The sequence below is a fragment of the Canis lupus genome, chromosome 7 (assembly GCF_048164855.1).
Source record: "Canis lupus baileyi chromosome 7, mCanLup2.hap1, whole genome shotgun sequence".
Lineage (NCBI taxonomy): Eukaryota > Metazoa > Chordata > Mammalia > Carnivora > Canidae > Canis > Canis lupus.
In genome coordinates, this window is record NC_132844.1 from 36565273 (window position 1) to 36591962 (window position 26690).

General features: G+C 36.5%; 1 long non-coding RNA gene across 12 annotated transcripts in view; it reads left to right on the top strand.

Moving 5' to 3' along the window:
* The window catches only part of LOC140636763 (uncharacterized), a 108508-nt gene that overhangs the window by 34340 nt on the left and 47478 nt on the right, over positions 1 to 26690 (top strand). The gene's annotated exons all lie outside the window — the stretch shown is intronic.

The window sequence follows — 26690 nt, forward strand, 5'->3', positions numbered from 1 at the left end:
ATAAAGATAATTCTAAACAGCAATAAAGTAAGATTAAAGTAACATGTAATAGATGCCTGAGGAATCAAAATTAACTCTAAACTGGATTAAGCCACAGATAATAATGGATGTGTATGTATTGCAAACACCATGGAGAATAGTATACTTTTATAGCATGTCTACATGAGGGAAATAGGAAAATAAAAACAGAACTATTTCACACATAAAAATCCTGACAGCATCCTGGCACTCAGAAGTTCTCATTATATTGCCCAATGGTTCTTAAAGCAGGATGATAAATCTTCCTTTGAGGATATTTGGAAACTTGCAGGGCATTTTTGGTTGTCACAATGACTAGGAAGAGCTACTGGCTTTTATTATCTAGCAGCCAAGGATGATTAATATCCTGCAATTCCCATAAAATGAAGAACTGTTCTTATAAGCGACCATTGTGTCCATCCAGACTTACTCTCCCTCTCGAACCTGAGTTCTAGCCTCACCTAATTTCCTATCATCTTCCTCGTATCAGTCATTTTGCCTTTACTTTTCTTCCACTGTTTCTTTACTTGTAATTGCTTACCTCTCCTCTGCAATGATGCACACTTACTATTTTCTCAGAAAGACCCTTAACGACCTCAAGTCTTTCCTCAAGGACCAATCTCTATGTTGAACTTTTATCTTCTCTTGAACTCTTTTGATAGCCTCATTATCTCATATTTACTTCCCTTATAATATCTACTACAGGAAAATTTGTGTACACAGGACTACTGAATTAACCACTGCTGACCCTTTTTTATCATTTGTTGTCATGTACAATCCGACATAGTTGAACTTCCTTACTTGTCTTTATTGAGAGAATTTTATCACATATGTGTGTATATGCACCCATGTGTATGTACATTGATTGATAGGGATATAAACATAGATGCAGATATAAACATATATATTAAATATGTTTCTCTAAGCAAAACACAAAACATTGTCTTCTCATTTAAGGATGACACTGAGCCCTTTAGCTAAAAGACTGGGTGAGAATTTGACCTGTTGGTTCCATTCTTTAGCTAATCAGTTACCTCTGATTCTGGTCGTTTTACCACTAGACTAGTTGCACGATAGCACTACAGAATCCTTAGAGGCTCAAAGTGCAGCCAGGAAGAGTTAACTTGGCAAAATATAATCTGATACTTATGGGGGGAAATAATTCTCACAGACATTTGCTGGAAGATATAAACTGTATACATCTGGACTGTGGTAATGCTTCTGGATGACTAAGGAGAGTTTCATCTTTCATGCCAGTGAGAGCTATATTCTGTGTTTCAAAAGAGCCCCTTGCTGGCTTCATGTAAGAAGACTTAGGAACCTAGATGAATAGGGTTTAATTTAGGGTTGATATCACTTTGTGATGATATTTAATTTAATTTAGGGTTGATATCACTTTGTGATGATATTTAATACAAGAAGCCTTTGTCTTATAAACATGTGACTTTTGAATGACCTTATCGCCATCACTGGAGGCTGCTTGCCCTCTTGAGCACCTGCCAAAGTGTCCCCTGGCCACTGCAGTGCCTGTCACCAAAAAGAACCCACTCAGTCCCTTGCAGTTTCAACATTCCTATAGCCTATAGTGCATACATAATTTAAAAAGCAACAAAAGATTCAAGGTTTAATTTCAGAATGCAAAGGGAAGGAAGTGTACATTCTGTGGAAAAGGAACTTCTACCATTAACACTTTCTCTGTTGTCTGTGTGAAATAACTGACTATAGGAACTGGTAATATAACAATCTCTGATTAACAAAAATACCAAAAATAGCACCATTGCTTTTTTTCTGACTACACAAGCCATACCTTCTGGGGCACCTGGATGGCTCAGTGGGTTCAGCTTCTGACTCTTGACTTCAGATCAGGTCATAATCTCATGTGCTGTGGGATCCAGCCCTGCAATAAGCTGCAGGCTCAGTGGGGAGTCTGCTTAAGAGTCTCTTCCTCTGCCCATCCCCCATCCCACCTCCCCGCTGTATACCTGTGGACACACTCTGTGTCTCTAAAATAAATAATTAAATATTAAAAAAATCAACCCCTTCAATGTTTTAAAATAAGAAATGCATATAGCTAACAAAATAACTACAACATCATCTCTAACTTACCATTTAATATTCTGGTGAACATTCCAAAATGGGATTATAAAGTATACATACTCTCTTTAATACTGTCACTTATTATGAACATGTTTCTATGCCAGACACAAATAAAAAAGGTATAACTATATTTTTTAAAACTCTTTAGTACTCCATCACATTAAATGTATCATGATGTACTGAGCATTGCCTTATTGTCTAACATATAAATTATTCTCTGTATTTCACTATTACATGCAACACTGTGATTTACATACTTATACACATTTTGGACATTTTTCTGATCATTTATTTCCAAGGGATAAATTCTAGGAGTGGAATTACTGAATCTTATTAGAGGAGAAAAATAATATTAATTTAAACTGCCAAATTCTTCCCCTCTCCAAAAATACCATACCGACTTACTTTCCGACCAGAAACATCTTAAATTCTGGGTTTAAAACTATTAATTTACATTCTTTTGGAATATAACACACTCCCAATTTTGAAGCTGCCCATGTGAATATTTAGTGGTTTAAAATGGTGATTCTTAAACTATGTTGATTGTTCTCTTAAGGACCAAGGACCTAGAGGAAGAGATTTAGGAAAGGGGACAGTCATTTTCTTCTTTTTAAAGGTTGAATTAAAACAAAGCTTCAGCTTTTATGAATTTGCATACAACTGCTTCTGAGAAAGATTAATAAGAGTTCAAAATCTTTGGTTAAAAATACTTTTTCTCACGGTGCCAAGGAGAGTTATTATTCTACATTGCTGTTCAACAAATAGCTCTTAGAAGAATACACTTCACTGTGATTTTAGGATAAAAGAAAAATTGCTCTAAAGGTGTCTGACTATACATGTGAACAGTTTTTAATGGTCCCCCATTTGTTTTTTTAAGATTTTATTTATTATTTGAGAGAGAGAGAAAGAGAGGAAGCACATGAGCAGGTGTGGGGGAGAGGGAACAGCAGACTCACTGCTGAGCAGAGAGCCTTTACTCTGGGTTAGATCCTAAGACCCAGGATTATCACCTGAGCTGAAGGCAGACACTTAACCAACTGAGTCACTCAAGCACCCTGATGATCTGTCATTTGTACAGACAGTTGGAGGTGTATAAATAAAGGCAATATCAGCAATCTAACCAGTAATTAAGTTTCATTAAGAAAAAAAAATGCTTGGTCTATATACCAAACAAATGAGATAATTTTGATAACATTAACAAGATAATAGGAAATGTGAAATTGAATCGTTTCGTTGCAAAGGCATAAAAGACTATCATGGTGAAGCATTTTAAAGTAGGATTTTCACAGAATTAGGGATGGGGCAAGGCAACAAAGGAGAGACACATTTGCTTTCTCAGGATACAGGAACAGGACTAACCAGGTTGAGTGGTAAAGGAGCCTGAGAGAATAGACAAAACAGGAAAATCAAACAGAACTAAACACCCAAGCCATAAGCTATGAGGTCATTCCTGGAGGTCTCATTGAAAACCAGAGGCTCAGAGTATCTGATGCAGCACCAAGAACTGGAACATGGGGCCACCACCACTCACTCGGCTACTTGCATGAGTCTAGCAGGGGACAGTCTCTGGAGCACTGAAACAGGGCACTGTGGGATACATACAGACAGAACTGGGAGAACCACATTTTTAGGGACCTTAAGAAACACTCTGCTTCTTGTTTAAGCTCTACTTAATGTTTAGAGCGTGAGGAATTTGTTTGGAAAAGGAAAAGAAGAAAGTAGCCATATTGTTGGAAAAGGAGGTACAAAACAAACAGCTCTGTGGTCTCTAGACGGTGAAAATAGCCCTAGAAATATTTCATTTGTGTTCAACAATGGAACATTCAACATAGCATAAAACATAATGTGATAATGTAACACAACACAACAAAATATAGGACTGAAATTCCTATACTTGATTCCAAATCAAGACTCTAATTTAGTAAAACTATTCAAATATCAACAGAGACAAAAATCATCAGCCTCTATACAAACTTGGCTCCACAGTCTGGCAATCCCTTACCCTCTCTAGATCTTAATTTTCTCACTGTAAAACTACAGAGTTGGATGTCTAAAATATCTTCTAATTCCATAATTATCTAATTCTACAATTCTTAGAATCAAATAAAGTAAAATTAGAAACTTTTTTCCCTCACAGAATTACTTTAAGCCCCATGAAAGGAAACATGTTTCCCATATAGCTTCTGGAACTAGAATCAGTCCCAACTCCATCCTCCACCCCTTAGGCTCAGCCACCAGCAGCTGCCAAAGCTGCAGAAAGTGGCAGGGCTCCAAGGGGCTCTTTTCCTTCTAGCACAGGAGTAAGAATACTCAAGAGCATCTGGAAGTCTGGTTAATGTTGCAGTCACTTCCCAGGGTCTCATGCTGCTTCCTTATGGTAGCTAATGATAGCAACAGAATAATGTCCAGGATATTTTCGCTATCACATCCTGGGCTTCACCTGCTCTAATAGTGTGACCAGGAAATGTTTGCTTCAGGACTTAAGTGGCAGGTGACAGGTGGTGATGCTGTTTACCACATAAACATCTTTTAACAGCTTAAAAAAATACACACACACACACACATATATAGCCTAAGCTCAATCCAGGAAGAAATGTTCAATGCTAACACTTCCTTTAAGAAAAGCAAATATTTGGTTACCAATTGAATTATAAATGTGCCATCCAGTCTGTATCCATATGCTTAGCAACTTGTAACATTTATTCAAACCAGGCTTTTATAGTCTTTGTGTAGACTACTAAAGAGATCCATTTTCCTGAAAATTGAAAGTCAATGACTTAGAAATGATTCAATCATTGTGTAGCTGAAGGGACTCAAAAAGCAAGTCATTGGAGTGTTTGAGAAATACATTTTACTGGTTTGGAAAGAAGTTAGGTCAACACTGCCCCAAAAGTGATTTAAAGGGACTTTAAATCAATCCAGGAAAATGAAGGGGGCGCACCTAGGTTGGATTCAAAAATGTTTCCTACTGACTTTCTCATTATTTCTGCAAAGCTGGCTATTAACACATAAAATAATTTCTCAGTAAGGTTAGGAAGTAGGTGACATTTTATTACAGCCCTTCTCCATTCTCCTTTCTCTGGGTTCCTTTTGCTTTCTCCACCAGACTCTACCAGTGACATATCTTATGTTCTTCTCTCATTTGTACAAAATACAAGAAAGAATTTTATCAGCTCATTCACAAAAAGGTAGAAATGACAAATGAGGCACAACTGTTTTCTCTGTTCCTTGCTCTCAACAGAAACAAAATCATAACCAAAGGGATGATGGACCAATGGTAGGAAGGAGAGTTTATAAATAATAACTAAGTAATCGCCTTTCTCTCTTAAGTATAAAATGTTCTTGTTGATGGTGTCAATAATGTGTTTGCCCACCACCCTGCTGAAAAATCATAGTAGTGACAGAAGTAACTTTAAAACCTAAAAGTTATCATTTCTTTGCTAAAATGGCTACAGGAAATACTAAAGCAAAAGAGTTCAAGGAAAAAGAGAAATTTGAGTCTACCCACTATTATCTACCATCTAGAGTTGGGAAATCTACTGAGGTTAGTAACCTTCCTTAAAACTCCAACACAGAGATAAAATGTGAAGAATGCAGTAGTAGTTAAATTACATTCATCATCTTATTGGCTCATACAAGAATTTTTCTCAAAATTTTTAATTGAAAAAAATGACCAAAAACTTATTTTAGTATAAGAATTTCAGAATGACTGTCAAGGAAACAATTGCCAAGTCCCTCACTATTAAGCTGATGTAAGTCTGGTCTCCATAGAGCAGCAACTAAACAATACAAAAGAACACAATTGCCAAGTCACATGTCAAAGTTTACTCTCCATGGAAAATACTTAATTACATTGAACACTTTGAACATGTTGCTTCATTTCTTGTTATTTTATAGTTTTCTTTGGGTCATTGTTTTCCATAATTGTTCTTAAATTTCTTAGGGTGCTCTCAATGATTTTTAGTGCAATAAAAAGTTGGAGGAAAATAAAATAATAACTACTTAAGATACACAGGAAATACCAAATGCCATAATTTTCCTCCATGTGTTTTACTGGAGTGTTTTATCTTACTTCCATTACCACTTATACAAACATTTGCCCCTTTGCCAACACACCTGAATTTATTCAAGTAATGCTTTTATCCCTTACAATCTATACAATAAAGTGGCTTATCTTAAAAAGTACTTTACTTTGATTTTCTCTTTTTAAAATGTTATAAAAGTTGCAAACTTAATTTTTATAAATCAGTAGTGGTATCTCATGGATTCCCATCATCATGTTAGGGATGCTTTCCCATAAGGGGTGTGAAAGAATCTTAAACCCAAGATACCTAAAATATTTTAGATCAAGAAACACCTCTCCTTAAAAATGTGACAAATCACTACTATTTTACAGGAAAACTAAATAACTGGTTCCAGGGAATAACATTTTAATTCCAATACTATCCAGCAATTCAGTTCAATATGGAAAATTTTAACAATTGCTGAGGATGTTTGGTAAAAGAAAGGCTTTGTTTAAACAAAACAGAGCAGTCTTTAGGGTTTAAAAAAATGTTCTCATACAGTTTCCAACACCTATCTTTTTTTTTTTTTTTTTTTTTTTTTTTTTGGTTTTGGTTTTGGTTTTTTGGTTTTTGTTTTTGTTTTTTTTTTTACTTTCTGGCCCCCTTCCATACAGCTTTACTACAGATGGTGAGGCCTAAGGGAAAATGCAAAGCTTTGGTTTTACATTTGCAAGAGAAATGTATCCACGTTAGAACTTTTGTCTCCTCTGCTACATTACCCAAAGTGATCTTATTTTGACCCTAGAGCTAATTTATAAACCCATAAGAAGGGGAAAGCCATATTTTTTTAAACCCATGTAATAGAGTGGAATATAGAGAAAATTAACAAAGAGGAAGATGGAATCAGCACGGATGGGGAAACAAGGATCACCTAACTACTAAATAACACATCTAACTAACACAAATACCAGATTTCTAAAACAGTATGGTGATCCTGGCAAAAGCTATTTTAAGTGTACATATTGAATTATTTAATGCATAATCACATCCCAGATTGTAATTTTAACTACTAAAAAGTGTATATTTAACACTTCAAGAAATATACTTATGTACAAACTGAATTTGATCTATACTGAACATGATTATTTTAATTACTTTTCATTTCCAAAAATAATTATAAACCAGCACAAAATCTAGATAAATTATTTCATTAAAAACAAAGACAGGTTAGGTGGTGTAGCAGACACTCTACTGCTCACCGAGTTCTGGTCCTCTTATGCTCCTGTGGCTGGGTTTATTGCCCCCCTGAAGCTGAGTGTACCACATGACTAGCTCAGGAAAGTGCATTATTAATAGAAGGAATTCGCCAGCTTTTCCCACCTGAAAAGATGGAGCTCCATCAGTATAGATTCCTATATGACTAAAGTAGGTCCCTCCTCCCCCAACCTACATTGGACATGAAGCTTGAGCAAGAAATAACTACTGAGATTTGAGGGTCATTTTTGACTATCACATGATTGACCTCTACTAATACAGAAAAACAAAATTAGGTAACAAAATTTGCCCTTTAGCATATTAATACATCCCTTTGGTAATATAGTAGTGGTAATTGTTGTTTTGCTGGTGTTAACAGCAAAGACTAATTCTTTCTTAAAACTAATTGGTACTCTATGTAAAGCTTTTGCGACAGAACATTCAGAAATCAATAACGTTTTCAATAATAATTTACTTGTATATAGTAGACACCTAATAAATATACAGTAAATGGATTTAAAAAGTTGTCTAAATAAAGGAAGATATTTATTTTGCAAATATCCCCAGGTCCATGGATATACTGAATCTTTAATTATAAATATCCACAGTATAACTTGGAGTGGAATATTAAAATCCTTTTCATCTCAGGGAAAATCAATAATACATTTCTATTTTAGCTACAATAATTAATGCAGAAGTGAATTATTTTCTGCCACAGAGAATCAATTTTGGAAGTGGATTACCCTGGTCTAGACCCTAATTTTACCACTTACCCTGTGCATGGCCTTGGGCAATTACCTAACCAGACTAAATCTTGGCTGTCCTTTCTCTGAGATGCTCATCACAAAGGAATGTAAAACTAAAATGCCTTTAAATTATACATAAAGTGTTGAGTCCATTGCTTGACATATAGTATGCTTTTAATAATACTAGATCCTGCTTCATGTATCAAAAGTGGAATTTGGCTTGGAACTTTCAGTTTACAGTTTTACAAAATAATTATATGACTCTTTATAATTACAACTGCCAGTCCTATCATTGCAACTAATGAAATGCTCTCTAAATGCAGACAGTAATCAAAATTATTTCTGTAATAAAAAATTCATTTTATATTTTAATAAAATAATCTGACATTCATAGTTACAGAATTATCAATAAAACACATCTTTCTGTTTGAATTCATCTACCAGAGAAAAAATATGGTCCCATTTAACAAGGGAAAAAAAGATTAAAAAAAAAAAAAAAAAAAGTTTCTTTTTTTTTTTTTTTTTTAAGACATTTTCAAATACACTAAAAGACTACTTGGATGCAATGTGATTCTTACAAAATAGGATTTTGATGACATAGCCAAATGAATTTAAAACATGTGAATTAAATCTTCTTTAAAAAATTACATATGGTTTCAAAATAAATAAATAAGGGGGGAAATACTGGGTACAATGAGCTTGGATTTTATTAAATGTCAAATATTTTAAAATAATTTGTGACATTTATAAGCTTAGAAGATTGTGTGCTCATCAAATATTTCCTTGTTGTTCACATACATGTTTAAATTACTTCATTTTTACCTCAATCTCAATAATTCCCATTTGATTTAAACCTTAGGTCTTAACTTTATACATTTTTAATTCACTGATAATGTCAAATTTGGTTCTATAGCTATAAAAAGAAATTTAAAACTCAGAGGGTTTTTTTTCCTTATTTCAATCAGCTAAATATGAGAAAACTCATCATAGTAGAAAGTGCTGCTAAAATAAACCAAAATTACAACAAACAGAAAGAATGTTTTGGCTTATAAAGAATTTGACTGAATGAAAACTCAATTGCATAGCTTGGAATCATGGCTGATTTTATTGCACCAAGATATTTCTTAGAATTAGTCCCGGTTTGGAGCGCTTGGGTGGCTCAGTTGGTTAAGTATCCAACTCTTGATTTTGGCTCAGGTCATGGTCTCAGGCTCAAGGGATTGCACCCCACATCAGGTTCTGCACTCAGCACAGGGTCTGCTTGAGTTTCTCTCTTCCTCTGCTCTCTTCCACTGCACGCATGTGCACGCATGTTCTCTCTATCCCTCACACTCTCTGTCTCTCTAAAATAAATAAATCAATCTTAAAAAAAATAATTAGTCCCAGTTTTACAATACGTCCATCCTACATCATCTGCCTCCAGCAGTTTTATCATAGTTGGCTGGTTTTCTAAACATGAAGAATTTTAGTCACATAATACTGATATTTCAAAATCTGAACAGTTACTTCCATACTAAAACTATCAACTTGGGAAACACACAGAGGCCTTCATTTAAGATAGCTTTTTGAAGTTAAGTTGATCCATCCAGGATTAAATTCCAGTTATGATTTAGAGTCTCTAATAGGTTCTGGGAGGAAAAGCTCATCTATAATGACTCATGCCATTAATACATAGAAGAAATTAGTATACTGCACAAACAGCTTTGATGACAATTGCTATTTCTTGGCTCAAAAACAGATCTCGATCTTCCACCAGGGAGCATAACACAATATTCAGTGAGAGTTTTCTGATTTTCCTGGAACCAGTATCTAGGCCCATAGCTAAAGACAACAGGTGCTGTCTACCCCATCTTCTAGGTTCTGCAAGCCTATGATCTCCCTAAAAGTCCTACTAAGAGGACTAACTCAGAAATATGGCTTTACAATGAACTCTGACTTCCCATACACACTCACCACAAAAAACAACAACAGAGATGAGTCAGCTTGGCAGGGGGCATGGGGAGGGGATAGGCCTATATTTTTGGAATCCATTCCTTGTATCCTGCGACTGAGGGAAGCCAGATGTATCCTTTGTCCAAAGTCAAAAAGAAAAGAATTTAGAGGTTAAGACAGGAGCTCCAGTTGAATGGCTGGCCAGAAGTACTGACAAACAAGGGAAAAACAATATGAAAAGACAAAATAGCAGAGAAACAGGGCACCTCAAGTCTCTGTTCCAAGGAGATATATTCTAGGTATTCCCAAAGGCCCACATCTTTGAATGCTGGCCTGGGCAGCTAAGTGAGATTGAAGGCAACAGTCCCACTGCGGTATAGAGGAGAAAGAAGGCACTCTCAGTGCCTTAAGCTGAGAGTAATCCAAAAGATGTGAACAAATTTCACTAGCAATCACCAGTGCCTAGGGGTGCTACTTGTGGGTGCACCTTGGAACTACCACCTATCCAAAGCAAGCCCTTGGGCAATAAATTCAATATCATCTAACCCAGGGAAGGCACCAACTTCAAGTCAGAAAGCATTTGCCTTCTCCTCTGTTCCTCCTCCAGCTCCCTTCCTCCCTAGCCTGATTCTAGCTTGTAACAAGTTCAGGAAGAGATCTTTTATGAAGATAATCAATCAAGGTTTTTAAATAAAAAGATGTAGGGCAGCCCAGGTGGCTCAGCAGTTTAGCGCTGCCTTCAGCCCAGGGCCTGATCCTGGAGACTCGGGATCAAGTCCCACGTCAGGCTCCCTGCATGGATCCTGCTCCTCCCTCTGCCTGTGTCTCAGCCTTTCTCTGTGTGTGTGTGAATAAATAATATTCAAGAATAAATAAATAAAATCTCTCTCAAGAATAAATAAATAAAATCTAAAAAAAAAAAAAAGATGTAATAGAATGAGACCATTAAAATAATGTCTGAAAAGGGCTGAGAAGTTACAGAATGTAGCCTAAGATATTTTAAGAGTCTCTAGCTGGTGGGAAATGTGTATAGCATAGGGTGGGAGGGGGCTGTTATTAGAAAAACAAAATGGAGGTGTTTCTATTTATACCCAAATGAATTAGTCTCCTCAAAATAGTGTAATAGTAATAGTAATTTGTCTTCATTTTCATGATTGTCGATTGGGAAGAAAATTTAATCCAAGAACACTCAAATTTTAGGGTGCAGTGAAATCACTTGGGGCTATTTTTTTCCAAGCTCTACTCTATGCTCAGAGATCCAACTCAGTGAATCTGTAGCAACACCCCAGAATCTCTATTTTTAACCATTTGGTTATTCAATGTTATAAATTTCCCCCTAAGAACTGCTCTGTCTGCATTCCACAAATTTTGATAAATTATATTTTCATTTTTATTTAGTTCAAAAGATTTTTTAACTTCTTTTGAGATTTTTTCCTGTGGCACATTTTTTTCTTTGATATTATTTTAGAAGGGCATTATTTAACCTCCAACTATTTGGAGATTGTCCCATTATCTTTCTGTTTTTGATTTCTAGTCTAATCTCATCATTGTCTGAGAATACATACTATATGATCTCTATTCTTTTCAATTTATTAATGTATGCTTTATGGCCCAGAATATGGTCTTGGTGAATGTTCCATGTGAGCTTGAGAAGAATGTGTAATCTGTTGGATGAAATAGTCTATAGGTGTCAATTATCTCTAGTTGACTGATGGTGTTGACAAGTTCAACTATGTCCTTACTGATTTTCTCCCTGTTGGATCTGTCCATTTCTGTAGAGAGTGTTACAGTCTTCAACTATGATTATGAATAGTGGGTTCTTCTATCTCTCCCTGCAGTTCTATCAGTTTTTGCCTCACATAGTCTGACACTCTGTTGTTAGGCTATACACACATTAAAGAATGTTATGTCCTTTTATGAAATTTGCCCTTTTATCATTATGTAATGTCCTTCTTTGTCCCTGATAATTTTCCTTGCTCTTAAAGATAATTTGATTGTGATACTGCTAATTCAGAGGGCCAAAGCTGGAAAAACATTGGCTATATTAGTTTTCTCTGGCTGTTGTAACAAGTTACCACAGACTAAAAAATTCACAAACAAAAAACTCTTACAGTCCAATGAGGGCTAAAATCAAGGTGTCTCCAAGGCTATATTCCTTTCTGGAGGCATAATGGAGAGTCCACTTCCTTGCCTTTTATAGTTTCTGCCCACAGCCAGGAAGGGACCCCTGTGATCAGATTGGGCCCACACAGATAATTCAAAATTATCCCCTGTTCTCAAATTCCTTAATTTGAATCACATGTGCAAAGTCTCTTTACCAAGTTAGGTGACGTATTTACGAGTTTTGGGATTAGGATATGAACATCTATGGGAGATGCCATTATTTTGCCTCCCACACCTCCTAATCATGTTTGTTCTAAAGTATGTTCATAATCCTTAACCAATTTCCTTGTGTGTCACTAGAGAAATAGCTCCAATTTCTTACTTGGGAATGTAATTTTTGACATGGCAATAGCATACTATAATAAATTTGTTAATAATGATAACATTATTCTTTGATATTGGCCAGGGCTGCCTACAATTAATGGAATTCAAAATAGCTTTCATTAGCAAGGATTCTAATTTTGATAGAACAGGTGAATACAGCCTTGAGGAGGTATTGCTGTTACCAAGAAAGTGTTGATTAGTCAGACCTGCAGTGGCCACCACTTGGTTGGTTGAGAGATCAGACAGAAAGGGGTCTAGTTAAGGGAAACAAAAGAAGCCAGATCTGAAAGGCACCCAGCCCAGGAGCTTAAGGGAGGGGGTGACATCAAATATGTTATAGAACACAGGAAATCATTTTGAGGCTTCCAGACTGCGCTTTGTCTAAAAGTTTCCTTTGCATAGCTAAATAGAGTTCTTAATAGACTCTTTACATTGTTGAGCAAATACACACTGCAAAGCGAAAGAGCTATTCATTCATTCAATAAGAATTTATTAAGCACCCACACTTGTTAAGTAACTAAGTGTGGTCTTTAGGGTCAGATTATCCAAGTTAAACCAGACTCTACCACTTACCGAGGCAAGTTACCTCAATTCTCCATGGCTAAAATCATCATCTATAAAATAAGATAATAGTACTTACTTTATGTGATTAGTAGATAGAATGCTTGGAACTAAAAAAAAAAAAAAAAAAAAAAAAGAATGCTTGGAACTTGCTTGAGATAAAACAAGTATTCAAAAAATGTTAGTTTTTATGACTGCTTCTATTATCCACCAAGCACTGGGAACACAAACAAGGAAAACAGCTCTGTGCTCAAGTAACTCACAGTCTGGTAGGAGAGACAGATGATTTCAACAAGGCAGCTTATTAAGTATCATGCAAAGGTAAATACAAGATACCCTAGGAGCACATCAGACACCTGACCCAGTGCAGGCAGTGGTCATGAACAGCTTCCCAGACACCTCAGCCATATCTCAGAAAATGAGCTACACAAAGAATGAAAATGGGAATAGCATAAGCAAAAGCAAAGAGGTGTGAAATCAGGCTGCATCCAGGATGCTGTGAATAGGGCACAGTGAGTATAGAACAAGAAGCAAATTCAAAATGGAGATTGAGATTTGAAAGAAAATTTGTAAGAAGGAAAAACAATTTGACAATGCCAGGCCAATTTTTACTAACATCAATAAGAGAATAGCTGATGAGTTCCCCAATAAACTCAATTTCCTTTTTTTCTCATGAAGACTTTAGTTTTGAGGCTTATATAAGAACTGTGTGCATGTAGGAGTGTTTGTGTGTAAATGTGTCAGAAGAAGGAATAGCTCTGGGGAGAATACTTTGTTTTCTGAAATTTTGGGAACCACCTGTTTTGAAAAACAGACTGAACTGAACTCACAGTATCTATAGTTTTTCTTCCCAGAACACATTAACATATGTAAGAAAACATGAAAAGTCAATAGAAATTTAAATGTAGAAACTTATTTTTATTTTATTGCTCAGTTAATTAAATGCCTCATACATGAGAAAAGGTGTTAAAATTGAACTTTTCCCCTTCTCAACTTCTGTGGAAGACCCAAAACTGAAAATAAAGGCTGATAAAGACCCGTATATTCTAGAAAAAAAATGCACCATGCCATCTACAGAGAATCTGCTGTTAAATATAGCCTCACCTCCCAGTCTGCCCCTCTCTAAATGTAGATCCTTAATTGGACCCTTACATGAAGGATATATAAGGAGGGTCTTAAATATTGATAGAGAATTTGGTAGTAATAACTTTCTAAAAGAGCTGTCAATGTGTTGTCATGCTTTTCTTCTTCTAAGTTTCTCCTTTCCATAAGCCAAGTGAGGAAATGGACCAGAGAATGGCCCAGAAAACCTGACCTGTGACCTCAGGAGTTTAGGAGTCATGGAACTAGAATGTGATAGACTCCTGAAGAGTCTAGTAAGAAACTGACTAGGGCACATATTGTTGTCCTTGAAAGGGACGCTACCCAAAGAACTAGATGGAAGTGCAAGGTAATCCCAAAGAGGAGTCTGTAAGGGGTGGACCACCAGAAGCCAGAAGCTAAGGGACGACTGTAGCAGCCAGGAAAAGGAGGCATGCACACCCTGTGAGGGCACTGCTAGCAAGAGACCTCAACAGCTAAAGCCTCACAAGGGAGTTAGCACTTAGACACCTGACAGGAGAGAGCCCCATCAGGTTACAACTGCACCAGTCCAGGAAGACTTTTCAGCCCTTTTTGTCCCGTCCTCCTTCAGTTCAACCCTGGAGAAGCCACAGACCACATTAGAATCAGGGAAGAGGAGAACTAAGTGGAAAAAATGTGACGAAGACACCGAAACTTCTGCTTCTTCATACCAAGATGTGGTAACAGGTTGAATTTAGCCTCCCATCTGAAACCATTAAAAACCCAAATAAAATGTGCAAAACTGGTTTCTGGACTTTGGACATTAGGCTGCAAAGGACAGTAATCCCTGAGAGAAGGGTAAGATGGCACCCCATGACTGCCCCATCTTGCTGACTGGAGAGTTTCCAGGCCACGGTGCAGGGCAAGAGAACCCCAGGCAGAATTCAACAGTTCATAAAGTTGAAAAGACAGAGAGGGGCACCTATGAGGCCTATTCACTTGAGTCCAGCAGCAGAGCACTGGAGAGGATAGCACCACACTGAGAACTTCAAAGCTTTCGATGAGTTCAGGTCAGTGCATGTGGATAAGGAAACTACCCCAAAGACCAGGAAAACATCATTCAAAAGAAGCAGGAAGGAATAATCACCAGAGCTCATACAAAGTCTGAAGTAAAGTAGTTCATGCTACTACCAGCCAGAGTAAAAACAGGGTAACTTATGCAGTACTATCACCTCAGAAGGTATGGTGGGGGAGGAAATTAGCCCTAGACCAAAAGTTGCACTGGTTCAGCCTAACAAAGCTTTACAAACAAGCCTCACAAGGATCAAAATGTTTCCAAGAAACAACTCTCAATCCAAAATGTGTTCAGAGATCAAGCAGTACCCAAAATTCTCAGGCAAATGGCTTTACTGACCTCCTAAATAGCTAACCCTGTGTACCAGGCAACAGATTCACTTAGAGTACATGTGTTATTTCCTGTCATTCAGATTACTTCAAGATGGTTGAGGAATTACATTGCATCTCTATTATCCCAGTTTTTTTCTCTAGGTTTTAAAATGTGTGAATCATTTGGCCTCTATAATCAAATAAAAACTTCTCTTCTTCAATTTACACTAAGAAAAAGGAGAAATCAAACTTGGCAAGAGCTGAAGAGTTCACATGAGTTGTTCTTCCCCAGCTCTTCCCTTTAGCTTTGTGCCTCCCAAGGCCACAGCAATACAGGGTACTTTTTATAGTGTTCGTGAATGCTTGGGGTGGGAGGGATAGGACACTTATTTCTTGTAATTTTCATCTGTATAAAATTTCAAACTTAAAGAAAAGTTGCAATTATAGTTCAAAGACTCCTACACATCTATTATAGACTGAATTATGTTTCCCAAAATTCACATTGAATTGAAGCCTTAACCTCCACGGTGACTATACAGTCATATTGGATGCAGGGCCTAGAAGGACATGACTAAGGTTAAATGAGCTCATAAGAGTAGAACCACAAGCTAATAGGACTGATGTCTTCAAGGAAGAGGAAGAGACATCAGAGATCTCTCTTTTCCACACACTCATAGAAGAAAGATCATATCAGGACACGGCAAGAATATGACCATTTACAAACCAGGAAGACAGGCCACCCCAAACACCAACCCTGATGGCATCGTGATCTTGGACTTATAGTTTCCAAAACCATGAGAACATGTCTGTTTGTCTTGTGCAGGAATTCCAAGAGTTCAAGGAGACTCTGCCTATAAACTGGCACAGGGATAAGTAAAATAATCTAGGACAAGGGTCAGTAAACTTTCCTGTAAGGGGATGGATAGTAAATATCAAGATTATTTTTAAGATTTTATGTATTTATTCATGAGAGACAGAGAGAGAGACAGAGACATAGGCAGAGGGAGAAACAGGCTCCATGCAGGGAGCCTGATGTGGGACTTGATCCCGGAACTCCGGAATCACGCCCTGAGCCAAAGGCAGACACTCAACGGCTGAGCCACCCAGGCGTCCCAATATTTTAGGCTTTGCAAAGTCACATATTTATTCTCATCTCCTAGTGGTGGTGGTCATGACAGTATTTAATTCTTTAAAAAAGTAACAGCCATTCACAGCTTAAGGACTATATAAAAATAGGCCATGGGCTTGCCTGCAGACATGAACCCGAAACAAAGAACTGTCTCCCCCCCCCTTTGGATACCACATTAGTGCATGTGTCTGGCCAGGAGATGGATTACTACCACTTCCCCATGTGATCACCTGGCTTTCTACAGGGGGAAACATGAGGAAGTAAGGAGGTCCTCCCCGAGCATTTGCCACCTGACTTATGAGACTGTTTACTGTTATTGACTATTCCCTATGCCAAGATAAAGGACAGATCTCTGGAGTACACCAAGAAAGACAATATGCAAAAGAGAGAAGATAAGAAGTTTTGTCTCTGAGCTCCTATTTCTAGGAATAAGTAAATTAGAATGGAAATAGAATTATGAAAATATACCTACTACCTTGAGTGAGAATGGATGGTTTTATAAATATATATCTGTCATTGTCATATATTGATGGTATACTGATTACTATTTTCACAGTCTTTACTGTGCATCTGCAAATTCTTGACCTTCACTTTAAATCACAAGTCCTTATCAAGTAATTCTTTCCTTGAGTGTAATCTATATCATGCCAGACACTGTTTTTGTTAACTACCAACAGACTCTTTTTGCATACCTCACCTGCCTCTCTCTTTCTCCCCTCATTCCTTTCACCTCTGCATCCATCTGTGACCATGAGCACAGTTAGTGGTCTTTGCCACAATGTATGCTCTATTAAGTTTTAGTGATGGAAAGAATTAATTCTACTTGTTTCGGGTGTGAGCAATGAGTTACTGAGAGTGGTGTAAACTAAAACTATAAAGTTTATGTAAACTATCAAGTTTATGTATAACCACAAGAACATTTCCCCAGGAGGAGTGAGTGGTACAAAGGTATTACTGATTAACTGCTTTGTGATACAATCATATCAATCCTATCAATACTGGACAACCAGGAATCACTTAAGTTTATCTGTATCCTAAGTCAAATCCTCCCCACTAGCTTCTTCGCCTTGCTGAATATCCAAATAAATATATAATGTTCTCCATCAACTTCATAGTCCAAGTAGCAAAGTCTCATTGTGACATATAAAAGGGGAAAACTCAAGCCATCTGTGCCTTAGCTGTCTTTTCCTCTGATTTTCTAAGTGGATGAATGTCTGCTTAGAGTTATAATATTGATACAAAACTGATAATATTGCAAGCATATGCCATTCATGGAACTCAAAATTGAATCGTGATGGCCAAGATTTCTTTCCCCTGAAATCAGATTTGTAATTCATTCTAAATCTCATTCTGCAATAAGAAAAAGATTAATCATCTCATATTTTTTTAAAAAATGCAACTGATATAATCATTTAGAGTGTGTTCTGCATATATTTAAAAAAACAGATGTTGAATATAATCTTTCAGGATAAATAAATGTCAAGACTATTCCTCTACAGTATTAATAGCTATGGGGAATTTTTTTTTTTTTTTTAGCTATGGAGATTTTTAAAGCACATATTGTACTGCACTAATCTTAAACACTAATCTTAATCTAACATGTATGCTGAACTATCACCATTTGCCAAATGAAGTACAGTTATTTATATTCAGTGAGTTCCAACAATGCTTTAAGTTTCACCTTGCAATTTTCTAGATACTGTAGACAAGTAAAATTATATATTGTCTCTATTTCACAAAATATAATCCAGGCTTCTTTTAATTTCTACAAAGATAGAATTAAAAGTCTCATTGAGAGTAAAATAAAACGAAACTGAGTAACTATATAATATTACTAAATCTCAGTTTCTGCCTAACAAAGCCTACTAAATTTGGTATCCATTAGAAACTTCTAAAAGATAGAAAAAAATTAAGGGTAAAATTTTTATTTCATTTGTATTTGTGAATCTCCTATTCATTAAGTAGCCTCTAGTAAAATTAACATGTAATGTACTGTGCTAGTGCATTGACCACATATAAGAGATTGTGCATATATTGCATAAAATCTTACATGCAATATGTCCAGTTGCCTAAACATTTAAAATATTTATTATACTACCTTAAAACAAAGTAAATTTTATACATTCAAATTAAGTTAGTTGCAAAATTAATATAATCATAGATATCATACTTTGATTCCTATTGCTCAAGGAATATTCCTCAAATGAATATAATCCTAAAACTATATTTAGTATCTTCTGATGACTCTAACAGCAATTTGGGGTCTCAAAAATGCTTCAATGTCATCATTATGAATACTGATTATCATTATATAGCACTCTAGAAAACACTGTGGTGCCCTTAACATTTACGTTCAAAGTGTTAACTTGGATCTCTAATAAACAGGAATTTATTATATCACCTCTCCAAGAGTAATAACTTATTCTGATTAAGGCAAGAGAAACAAAAGCAAAAATGAACTACTGGGACTTCATCAAGATAAGAAGCTTTTGCATAGCAAAAGAAACAGTCAACAAAACTAAAAGACAACCTACAGAATGGGAGAAGATATTTGCAAGTGACCTATCAGATAAAGGGCTAGTTTCCAAGATCTATAAAGAACTTCTTAAACTCAACAGCAAAGAAACAAACAATCCAATCATGAAATGGGCAAAAGACATGGACAGAAATCTCACAGAGGAAGACACAGACATGGCCAACAAGCACATGAGAAAATGCTCTGCATCACTTGCCATCAGGGAAATACAAATCAAAACCACAATGAGATACCACCTCACACCAGTGAGAACGGGGAAAATTAACAAGGCAGGAAACAACAAAGGTTGGAGAGGATGCGGAGAAAAGGGAACCCTCTTACACTGTTGGTGGGAATGTGAACTGGTGCCGCCACTCAGGAAAACTGTGTGGAGGTTCCTCAGAGTTAAAAATAGACCTGCCCTACGACCCAGCAATTGCACTGCTGGGGATTTACCCCAAAGATATAGATGCAGTGAAACGCTGGGACACCTGCACCCTGATGTTTATAGCAGCAATGTACACAATAGCCAAACTGTGGAAGGAGCCTCAGTGTCCATCGAAAGATGAATGGATAAAGAAGATGTGGTCTATGTATGTATACAATGGAATATTACTCAGCCATTAGAAATGACAAATACCCACCATTTGCTTCAACGTGGATGGAACTGGATGGGATTATGCTGAGTGAAAGAAGTCAATCGGAGAAGGACAAACATTATATGGTCTCACTCATTTGGGGAATATAAAAAATAGTGAAAGGGAATAAAGAGGAAAGGAGAAAAAATGAGTGGGAAATATCAGAAAGGGAGACAGAACATGAGAGACTCCTAACTCTGGGAAACAAACTAGGGGTGGTAGAAAGGGCGGTGGGCGGGGGGGGGGGGGGGGTGACTGGGTGACGGGCACTGAGGGGGGCACTTGATGGGATGAGCACTGGGTGTTATTCTATATGTTGGCAAATTGAACACCAATAAAAAATAAATTTTAAAAAAAGCATTGAAACATAATTTTTTGTTCCTTTTCTACATAAAGTGTAAAAATCTGAAGAGTGTCACTCTTTACCTAACAGTAAGAGAGCCATGTAAACTACAAAATCACTTTCTGAACCCATTAGAGAGCTGACATTTCAGGATATGCAACCTAATATCCCAGGAGGGAAAGACTTTGCCAGGGAGGGGTGGGAGCAAGGATAGTCTCACCTGTCACAGAACACAGGAGGAAGATGGAGTTTCCATTCAAGTGAGTAGAAAGAAATCAGCCATTTTCCAATTTGAAAATGAGTAAGTTCTGGGGATCTAATGCATAGCAATGTGATTATAGCTAACAATACTGCGCTATGTACTTGAAAGTGCTAGGACAGTAAATCTTAAATCTTCTCTCCACAAAAAAGAAATGGGAATTATGTGACATGTGGGAGGTGTTAGCTAACACTACAGTGGGTAACCCTATTACAACATGTAAGCGTATCGAATCAATCCATTGTACACTTTAAACTTTCACAATGCTATATATGTCAATTATATCTCAATAAAGCCTACAAAAATTATACCTAAAAAACAAAAAGGAACCAGTCATCATTAGCAAAAGCTACCATGATAGCAAAGGGAGTCAAACACAGCAGAGTTCCCACATACCTGTAGCCCTTTTTTTTTTTTTTTTTTTGACAGTCATTCAGTTGGTACACACAAGAAATACTGGAGACAGGGCAAGAGACTGGAGAAGACTCCCTCTGTATAACAGGCACAGAGGAGAGATATCAGCCACCACTGTTGGAAGGCACGAAGCCCTGCTCCTCTGCTGGGACCTTTCTCTTAAAAGGCTTAAGCTCTAGAAAGGGGTAGTTAATGCCAACACCTGTAGCAGAACAGATGCACTGTTCCTGAAAGGATGGGAAAAAACACCTCTATCCTGGGGTAGGGCAGGAAACAGTGCTGAGCCCAGGATCCTGTGCCAATACTATTAGAGGTCTCCTGCCACTGATTTAGAGCAAGAAAACCTCCTGCACAACACCTGCCATAAAACAGGCAGAAAATTAGCTGTTTGCCATGAGAAAGAGGTATAGGGAGAAAACTCCACCTCCAGAGTCCTAGGTGCTAGTGGCCTGGCTGAGGCTAACGGGCCAGAACAACAAAGGACCCTCCTGCCCTGCTCCCTATGGGTCTAGGAAACACTGAATAGCAAACCATGGCAGTCTATTACTGTGGAAGAGTCAGGGAACATGGAGAAAAGCTCATCTAGGTACAAAGAAGGACAGCTAAAAACTAAGGGTTGAAAGCAAACATTGAGATAAACTTTCAGTCACCCAGATCTTCACCCTATGCACATCTTTAGAGAAATCTAAAGACTGTGGCATGCTGAAGGTAACCATGGCAACTGTTAAACCTAAACCTGATTTCTCTACATTAACTCCTATAATGAAATTAAATTAGGAACGAATAACAAATATATATGGAATATCCCTCAATACAATGAAATTCAAGCAACAAATTTTCAACTAACCCATGAGTCAAAAAGAGGGTTACAAGAAAAACTAGAGAATATCTTGTACTGAATAAAAATGAAAATACAACATACAAAATTTATGAGATGCTGCTAAAACAGTACAGCTAAAAAAATATGGTCACAAACCAGTATCTAAGCTTCCACCTTAAAAAGAGTTTGAAAAGAATAAAATTAACCTATAGCAAGCATAAGGAAGGAAATAATAAAGAATAACAGTGGATATCAATGAAATCAAAAACTACAGAGAAAATAAATGAAACCAAAATGAAGAGATCAATAAAATTTACAATCCTCTCACCAGGATGCCCAGGTTGAGAGTAAAGACAAAGAAAAATAACCATGAGTAAAAGAAGACACTTCACTACAGACCCCACAAATATTTAAAGGATAGTAAGGAATATAACCAAAAAAAACTCTATGCCCATAAATTTAACTTACACAAAATAGGCAAATTTCTTAAAAGACATAAATTCCTAAAGCTCACTTCAGAAGAATTCCTATATCCTATAAGCTGCTATTAGTCCTATGTCTACAAAAGAATTTGAATTCACATATAAAAATTTCTAAACAAAGAAAACTTTTCATTGACAAATGCTATCAAACATTTAAGGAAGGGATATAATTCTTTCTAAAAGCTCTTCCAGATTACAGAACAGGAAGGAGCATATGTCAACTCATTTTATGAGACTAACAGTACCCTTACAACAAAACCAGAAAAAAATTTAAGAAAAGAAAATTACAGATGGCTATCTCTCATGAACATAGACACAAAGATTCTCAACAAAATATTTGCTATATCAAATCTAGCAATATTTTTAAAAACAAATTTCATATCAAGTGAGGTTTATCTATGGATTGTAAGACCAGTTCAACATTTTTAAAAATCAAATTAGCCAATATAATTTACCATATCAACAGACTAAGTAGAACCATATGGTCATCTAAATTGTCACAGACAAAGCATTTGACAAAATCCAACATTTTTTTCTGATTTAAAAAAAAACCTCAGCAAACTAAGAACAGAAGGAAGATTTCTTAACATGTAGATAATGAGCATCTACAAAAATATCTACTACAACATCATACAAATGGTGAAAGACACTGTTTCCTCCCTAAAATTAAGGACAAGGCAAGGATATCCATTCCCACCACTTAAATTCAACATCAGACTAGAGGTACTAGCCAGTGTAAATAAGGCAAGAAAAAGAAACAAAAGTCCAATAAAAAGAAGAAATAAAACCATCTCTACTCAAAGGCTATATGATTATTCTCTTAGTCCACTTGGGGCTGCAATAACAAAATACCACAGACTGGGTGACTAACAAACAACAGATTTTTTTTTCATAGTTCAAGAGGCTGGAATTCCAAAACCAAGGTGTCAGCATAGGCAGGTAAGGACCCCTTTCTCGGTCAGAGACTCCTCATTGTATCCTCACAGGGTGGAGAGGGCTATAGATTTCTCTGGAGCCTCTTTTATAAGAGTTAGTAATCCCATTCAGGAGGGTTCCAACCTCATGATTTAGGCACCTTACAAATGGCCCCACTTCCTGATACCATCACCTTTGGGGATTAGGATTCTAACATGAATTTGGGACAGGGAGTAGAAGGAACACAATCCTTCCTACCACAACAATTATCTACACAGAAAATTCCAAAGTATCTCCAAGAACTTAATACTTCTAAAGCAATAAATAAGTAATAAACAAGTTTAGGAAGTTTACAGGATATGAGGCCAGTATACAAAAATTCAACTGTATTTCTACCTACTAGGAAAGAGCCATTGGAAATTAAACTTTAAAAGGTATTATATATAATAGCACCAAAAAACATAAAATACTTAGTGTAAACCTCGCAAAATAAGCACAAAATTTATACGCTGAAAACTACAAATACTGAAAATTAACACCCAAATGAATGTAGAAATAGAGATGTTCGTGCTTTGGATGACTCAACAATATAAAGATGTCAACTCTCTCTACTGCTCTATAGATTCAATGCAATTCTATTTTTGTTTGTTTGTTTAAACAGTGCTTCCCAAATGAATGTAGAAATAGAGATGTTCGTGCTTTGGATGACTCAACAATATAAAGATGTCAACTCTCTCTACTGCTCTATAGATTCAATGCAATTCTATTTTTGTTTGTTTGTTTAAACAGTGCTTGGATTTGTTTTTTTTTTAATAATAAATTTATTTTTTATTGGTGTTCAATCTGCCAACATACAGAATAACACCCAGTGCTCATCCCATCAAGTGCCCCCCTCAGTGCCCATCACCCATTCACCCCCATCCGCCACCCTCCTTCCCTTCCACCACCCCTAGTTCATTTCCCAGAGTTAGGAGTCTTCATGTTCTGTCTCCCTTTCTGATATTTCCTACCCATTTCTTCTCCCTTCCCTTCTATTCTCTTTCACTATTATTTATATTCCCCCAAATGAATGAGACCATATGATGTTTGTCCTTTTCCGATTGACTTCTTTCACTCAGCATAATACACCCCAGTTCCATCCACGTCGAAGCAAATGGTGGGTATTTGTCATTTCTAATGGCTGAGTAATATTCCATTGTATACATACATAGACCACATCTTCTTTATCCATTCATCTTTCGATGGACACTGAGGCTCCTTCCACAGTTTGGCTATTGTGGCCATTGCTGCTATAAACATCAGGGTGCAGGTGTCCCAGCGTTTCACTGCATCTGTATCTTTGGGGTAAATCCCCAGCAGTGCAATTGCTGGGTCGTAGGGCAGGTCTATTTTTAATTCTTTGAGGAACCTCCACACAGTTTTCCTGAGTGGCTGCACCAGTTCACATTCCCACCAACAGTGTAAGAGGGTTCCCTTTTCTCCGCATCCTCTCCAACATCTGTGGTTTCCTGCCTTGTTAATTTTCCCCGTTCTCACTGGTGTGAGGTGGTATCTCATTGTGGTTTTGATTTGTATTTCCCTGATGGCAAGTGATGCAGAGCATTTTCTCATGTGCTTGTTGGCCATGTCTATGTCTTCCTCTGTGAGATTTCTGTTCATGTCTTTTGCCCATTTCATGATTGGATTGTTTGTTTCTTTGCTGTTGAGTTTAAGAAGTTCTTTATAGATCTTGGAAACTAGCCCTTTATCTGATAGGTCACTTGCAAATATCTTCTCCCATTCTGTAGGTTGTCTTTTAGTTTTGTTGACTGTATCCTTTGCTGTGCAAAAGCTTCTTATCTTGATGAAGTCCCAATAGTTCATTTTTGCTTTTGTTTCTTTTGCCTTCGTAGTTGTATCTTGCAAGAAGTTACTGTGGCCAAGTTCAAAAAGGGTGTTGCCTGTGTTCTCCTCTAGGATTTTGATGGAATCTTGTCTCACATTTAGATCTTTCATCCATTTTGAGTTTATCTTTGTGTATGGTGAAAGAGAGTGGTCTAGTTTCATTCTTCTACATGTGGATGTCCAATTTTCCCAGCACCATTTATTGAAGAGACTGTCTTTTTTCCAGTGGATAGTCTTTCCTCCTTTATCAAATATTAGTTGACCAAAAGAAAACCATAGCTGGGGGCATCACAATGCCAGATTTCAGGTTGTACTACAAAGCTGTGGTCATCAAAACAGTGTGGTACTGGCACAAAAACAGACACGTAGATCAATGGAACAGAATAGAGAATCCAGAAGTGGACCCTCAGCTTTATGGTCAATGGAATTCTAATCAAATCACAGCAGGATATTTTTATACAAACTGACAAGTTGATTTTAAAAGGCATGTGGAAGCACAAATACAGAAAAAACCTAGATATGGCCTGTTGATTTTTTATAAAGGCCCAAAGGCAATTCAATGAAGAAAGGAAAGTTTTTCCACAGATGGTAACTTGGAAAGTCCATATATAATTGGATATTGAATATTCACACACACAAAAACAAAAACAAAAAACAAACTTTGACTCACATTTCACATCTTGTACAAAAATTAACTCAAATAGATCAATCATAGACTTAAATGTAAAACCTAAAATTACAGAGCAGGATAAAAATTTTATGACATCAGACAGAATCCTTAGATATAACACTAAAAGGAAGATCCATAAAGAAAAGTTGATAAATCATGCTTAGTCCAATTAAAAATATCTGCTTCTCTTCAAAAGCTACTGCTGAAAGAATGAAAACTATAGGAACAGAAAACAGACCAAAGCTTGCCAAGGGCTGAGAGGAGGGAAAATGATTGGCTATAAGGGACTAAAGGAACTTTGAGGGTGTTGGAAATGTTCTATAGCTTGATTTGTTGATGGATATATGGCTGTATGCATTTGTCAAAAGTCTCAGAACTGTACACCTAAGAAGAGTGAGTTTTACTGTATGTGAATTATGCCTCAATAAATGGGATATATATATATATATAAAATGTTATATACTTCACTACCCTTGTGTTTTGATATAAATCCAGAAAAGTATATATTTTTTCTTTTTAAGAAAATCAGCAAGAACACATGGTTTGGGCAAAGTTTTGACAAGTAGACCAATGGAACAGAACAGAGTCACAAAGTAGATGCACACATATATGGAAACTTGATGAATGACCAAGTTGGCTCTGTAGCACAGTACACAAAGCCTTTTTCATGAATAGTGGCTATCTGATATAGTCATAATCTTTTTTTATGAATGGTATAGTGCTTGATATTTCTAGCAAGCTGATATAGTGGAAAAAAAGTGTAACCAACTCCTAAGTCACACCACACACAATAATCAATTCCAGAAAGATTATGCACTTAAATGTAAAAAATCACAATAAAGTGTCAAAGAGATAACATAGGATATTATTTTTATGACTTTTGTGTCATAAAATAGGACATAAGATATAGTGAAGGAAAAGACTGACTAATTGGGCAATATTAAAATTAGTAAATTTTCTTTTTTTTTTAATTAGTAAATTTTCTTTATAAAAAGCATCACAAAGAAAGTGAAAACATACCACAGACAGGTAGAAATCCCACACCACACATACAATCAACAAAGGGCTTGTATC